Source organism: Oncorhynchus kisutch, linkage group LG23, assembly GCF_002021735.2.
Source record: "Oncorhynchus kisutch isolate 150728-3 linkage group LG23, Okis_V2, whole genome shotgun sequence".
Taxonomy (NCBI): Eukaryota; Metazoa; Chordata; class Actinopteri; order Salmoniformes; family Salmonidae; genus Oncorhynchus; species Oncorhynchus kisutch.
This window is the reverse complement of record NC_034196.2, coordinates 5,899,040-5,905,046: the sequence shown is the minus strand read 5'-3', so window position 1 is coordinate 5,905,046 and position 6,007 is coordinate 5,899,040.

The window sequence follows — 6,007 nt, the reverse complement described above, 5'->3', positions numbered from 1 at the left end:
CAGAAAAAGCACGGGGAAATACGGAAAGGGTGAGGAAAAAAACGAACATACACAAAAAAATCTATGTACTAATTTATTCAGATTAAAATGCATACCCAGATCCCTACAGGCTCTGGGGTCTAAGAGGGAAGGACATCTTCAGACCGTATTCCCTGCAAAATGTTGTCCTACCAGGGAACTGTGGGTTAGCTGCCTTGTTCAGGGGCTGCCTTGACCGCTCTGGGATTCAATCCAGGAACCTTTCGGTTACTGGCCCAATGCTCTAACCACTAGGCTACCTGCCACCCCAAATTGCACTGCCTCCACATATGAGACCTGCTGGACAGCCCTGATTCTGGCTATTTCGACCTCCTTCACCCTTACAGGGCCATCCTAAACTCGGGAACATGGTTCCCACCACAATTGCATCATCGTGTATCCACTAACTCTTTAACAACATATTTATTCCGTCTGCACACACCTACCACATCGTCAAACCTTTTGTAATTACGATGTTGCAACGGAACGAAAAAGCTTTCACTGCGTATCTCATATACCCCAGCTTTTCATGTTTCGGGAGAAACTCTTCATCAAATATCAATAACACGGGTAGGTTTTCCTTCTTCCTTCCATCCACCATAAAGTTCAAGGGACGTGCCTCCACTACTCCCGGACCTGGTACATGGTGATGAGCCTCAATTTCCACAGAGACGCCAGAGATGACACCTTTTGCCGATGCCCTGCTCAGAAAGTCAAAGCTTTCCACTTCATACTCCCATAATTTCCCCAGCCACAATGCACTTTCCTTTTGTTCTTATGAAAAAAAAACAAAAAACAAACACCATAACATTCCTGGTAATGCTGGCCGACTCAACCCCAGTGCGTCCTCCACCTAACCCCAGTGCGTCCTCAGCAATTGCAACAGCAATTGGGTCTCCCAAAAATGCATCCTTATCGATGAATCGAACTCTAACAAGGAATGAGGCAACATAGCACTGGGCAAAGATGTCCTTTCAATGTCTAGTTTTGATTTACATTTGGTTCAATTGCCATATAAAGTTAATTCCACGTGAACCCCCCCCCCCAAAAAAGAAAAAAGTACGATGTGACTGGATTCAGGTTAGAAATTGGGTGAAAATAAGACTAAATTCCCTTACTTTGATGACTTTTTGCAAATCCAATCAGTCTCTATGTTGATTCAACGTCATCACATTGAACTTTTTTGTTCAAATGACATGGAGACAACGTTGACGCAACCAGTTCTTTTCCAGTGGGATTAGACCGAGCCTCAACTTTATTTGCAACTTTATCCCTTTTTCTCAATTTTCCAGTCAGACTTCAACTCACTTCCACACACTTTACTGAACGCTCCATAAGACTCAAACAACAAATCCACTTCTGCCATTAGTTGTCATCAGAGGCATACAAAGCCCTCCCCCACACTCCTGTCGGAAAATCTGACCACGACTCCATTTTGTTGCTTCCAGCCTTATAGACTGAAACTAAAAACTGAAAGCGCGAACCACTGCTTTTAATCAGGGCAAGGCGACAAACATGACCCAATACAAACTGTGTTGATATTCCCTCCGCAAGGCAATCAAACAAGCTAAGCGTCAGTATAGAGACAAAGTAGAGCCGCTTTTCAACGGCTCAGACACAAGAGGTATGTGGCAGGGTCTACAGTCAATCACAGACTACAAAAATAAAATCAGACCACGATTTCTTGCTCCCAGACAAACTAAACAACTTCTTTGCTTGCTTTGAGGACAATACAGTGCCACCGACACGGCCCGCTACCAAAACCTGCGGGCTCTCCTTCGCTGTAGCCAACATGAGTAAAACATTTAAAAGTTTTAACCCTCGCAAGGATGCCGGCCCAGACGGCATCCTTAGCCGCATCCTCAGAGCATGCGCAGACCAGCTGGCTGGTGTGTTTACAGACATATTCAATCAATTCTTATCCCAGTCTGCTGTTCCCACATGCTTCAAGAGGGCCACCATGTCTTCCTGTTCCCAAGAAAGCTAAGGTAACTGAGCTAAATGACTATCGCCCCATAGCACTCACTTCCGTCATCATGAAGTGCTTTGAGAGACTAGTCAAGGACCATATCACCTCCACCCTACCTGACACCCTAGACCCACTCCAATTTGCTTACCACCCCAATAGGTCCACAGACGACGCAATCGCATCACACTGCACACTGCCCTAACCCACCTGGACAAGAGGAATACCTATGTAAGAATGTTGTTCATCGACTACAGCTCAGCATTTAACACCATATAGTACCCTCCAAACTCATCTTTAAGCTCGAGACCCTGGGTCTCGACCCCGCCCTATGCAACTGGGTCCTATACTTCCTGACGGGCTCCCCCCAGGTGGTGAGGGTAGGAAACAACATCTCCACCCCGCTGATCCTCAACACTGGGGCCCCACAAAGGTGCGTTCTCAGCCCTCTCTTGTACTCCCCGTTCACCCATGACTGCGTGGCCTCCAACTCAATCATCAAGTTTGCAGACGACACTCCAGTGGTAGGCTTGATAAACAACAGCGACAAGACGGTCTACAGGGGAGGAGGTGAGGGCCCTCGGAGTGAGGTGTCAGGAAAATAACCTCACACTCAATGTCAACAAAACAAAGGAGATCATCATGGACTTCAGGAAACAGCAGAGGGAGCCTCCACCTATCCACATCGACGGAACAGTAGTGGATAAGGTGTAAAATTGTAAGTTCCTCTGCGTACACATCACGGACAAACTGAAATGGTCCACCCACACAGACAGTATGGTGAAGAAGGCACAGCAGTGCCTCTTCAACCTCAGGAGGCTGAAGAAATTTGGCTTTTACAGATGCACAATATAGAGCATCCTGTCGGGCTGTATCACCGCCTGGTACAGCAACTGCTCTGCCCACAACTGTAAGACTCTCCAGAGGGTAGTGAAGTCTGCACAACGCATCACCGGGGGCAAACTACCTGCCCTCCAGGACACCTACACCACCCGATGTCACAGGAAGGCCAAAAAGATCATCAAGGACAACAACCAACCGAGCCACTGCTTGTTCACCCCGCTATCATCCAGAAGGCCAGGTCATTACAGGTCCATCAAAGCGGGGACAGAGAGACTGAAAAACAGCTTCTATCTCAAGGCCATCAGACTGTTAAACAGCCATCACTAACATTGAGTGGCTGCTGCCAACATACTGACTCATCTCTAACCACTTTAATAATAAAAAATTGGATGTAATAAATGTATCACTAGTCACTTTATATAATGTTTACATACCCTGCACTACTCACCTCATATGTATATTCTGTACTTTATGCCATCTACTGCATCTTGCCTATGCCGTTCGGCCATCACTCATCCATATATTTTTATGTGCTTATTAATTCCTTTACACTTGTGTGTATAAGGTAGTTGTTGTTAAATTGTTAGATTACTTGTTAGATATTCATGCATGGTCGGAACTCGAAGCACAAGCATTTCACTACACTCGCATTAACATTGGCTAACCATGTGTATGTGACAAATAATATTTGATTTGATTCTACCAGCTAACAATTCTAGGGAGAGAAAATGTTTTTGTAATGTTAACCGTAGTGTTCACCAGATGTTTGAGTGTCCAAATAAAAAAAATGATAAGAGATGTAGTATATAATATTACAGTTAAGCAGTCTCACAAAGTAAGGCATAGGGCTGTTGTAGTATCTGTCAGCCCAAGTAGGGTTGGTGTCCCTGCAGGCCAACTCCCATTGGACATCCTCACGCAAACTATAACGGTTGTGATCGATCAGGGCCCTGTCGCTCCACATCGCGCAGGCGGCCAGGGTCCGAAAGTCCAATGCGAACTCCTGTGCGCTCCTCGTCCCCTGCCTCAGGTGGACGAGACGCTCTACCCTCAGGTGGGTGGCCGAATACTGCCCAGAAGCGGCGGGTGAACTCCTCGTATTAGTCCAGCACCGCTTCTCCTTCGGCGTTGGCCCACTCCAGAGTTTTCCCTGAGAGACAGGAGACGAGGGCGGACACGCTCTCACGGCCCGAAGGAACCGGGTGGACGGTTGCCAGGTAGAGCTCCAGCTGGAGTAGGAAACCCTGACATCCGGTAGCCGTCCCATTATACCCCCTCGGAAGAGCGAGCCGAATCCCACCGGGACGGGTGAAGGAGGGGTGAGTGGTGGTGCTGGTGGAGGCGCTGGAGGAACTCCTCTTGTCTCCCAACGATCTATAATTTGCAGGACGCAATCCATGGCGGTGCCGAGATGCTGTAACATGGCAGCCTGCTGCTGGACGCGCTCCTTAACCCCTAAAACCGGGGCACCTGCTCCTGCTGATTCCATTTCGTGGTGCGTGTTTCTGTCAGGCGGTGGTTAACTGGTGCAGTGAATCAGGCGCAGGGGAGCAGAAATGAGTGTACAAGGTATTTAATTCCACGACAGCACCAGTATACAGACAATACTCAAAGTGCAGAGAAATACCGGTCACTCGAAAATAACAGGCATAAATACATAACCCGACAAACATAACCAGCCGACAAGTACCGCCATGAACAATCAATAAACACGCACACTAACATGTGGGAAACAGAGGGTTAACAAATGAACATGTAATTGGAGAATAGAAACCAGGTGTGTGGAAAACAAAGACAAAACAAATGGAAAATGAAAAGTGGATCGGCGATGGCTAAAAGACCGGTGACGTCGACCGCCGAACGCCACCCGAACAAGGAGAGTGACCGACTTCGGCAGAGGTTGTGACATGGGTGTAGGCTAAGTCAGGTCAGACCCACCGAGAAGACTCCACATCTCAGAGTGAAGGAGAAGGAGGTAGGCCTCTGACCTGCTGGAGCAACCCAGTGATCACTAAACGAATGAAGCTGTGCCCTGAAGTACCAGAGGGTAATTGGGCATGAACCTTTTTGACTTTCCAACATTGAGACCACACCAATGGGCAATGTAAGTCTGGCTCTTCATACACAATCATGAATTGTTTTATTTTATAGAGTCATACAACGTATAGCTGATAATGAAATCAAGCACCACACTATATTGTCTTCAATTGAATTAATTATTACCTAAGTATTAGTAAACTCAAAGTAATGTGTGGTTTATTCGCTATCTATTTATTATCTGTTTACTTTTATATCTCACCGGGACTGTATATGTTCGAACACATTCACTACAAATAGTACTCCCTTTACTCTCTTTATTAACTTGAAGAGACACTCATTTTGGTGTAACAATAGTCATTCAACTGTTTATATCATTCAACATTCTGTATTCAGTTAGTAAGTTATCCTGTTTAACCAAGGGCCATACAGTTGATACATTATGAGAACACTGATGTCCGAACCTTGGATTATTTTTATTTATTTTTTAACTGTTGAGAGTTAGAATAGTAGAATACACCATGTAAAATTTCTAAACTCGGTTGTGCATCACCAGATTTCCATCCAACCTTTCTATGCGAGTAAAGTATACATGTCGAATTTTTTTTTTTAATGGCAGATTAGTCAGTAAACGTTACAAAGTTTGACAAAATACAATACGCTAGACAAGGTGGGATCTTCTTGTGTCGGTAAAATGAATTATGCACAAATATTGATATAATAACCATCATATTGAGGTAAATTTGGAGTCACGCCATGTATTTGTGGTTCTCCCTCTACTACTTGGGAAGCATGCAGTTTATTTAGCTACAGATATACTGTAAAATTATGATGAATTTCCCCAGTCCACCTGGCCATGCTGCTGCTCCAGTTTCAACTTCCACATGACTGTGCTGCTGCTCCAGTTTCAACTGTTCTGCCTTATTATTATTCGACCATGCTGGTCATTTATGAACATTTGAACATCTTGGCCATGTTCTGTTATAATCTCCACCCGGCACAGCCAGAAGAGGACTGGCCACCCCACATAGCCTGGTTCCTCTCTAGGTTTCTTCCTAGGTTTTGGCCTTTCTAGGGAGTTTTTCCTAGCCACCGTGCTTCTACACCTGCATTGCTTGCTGTTTGGGGTTTTAGGCTGGGTTT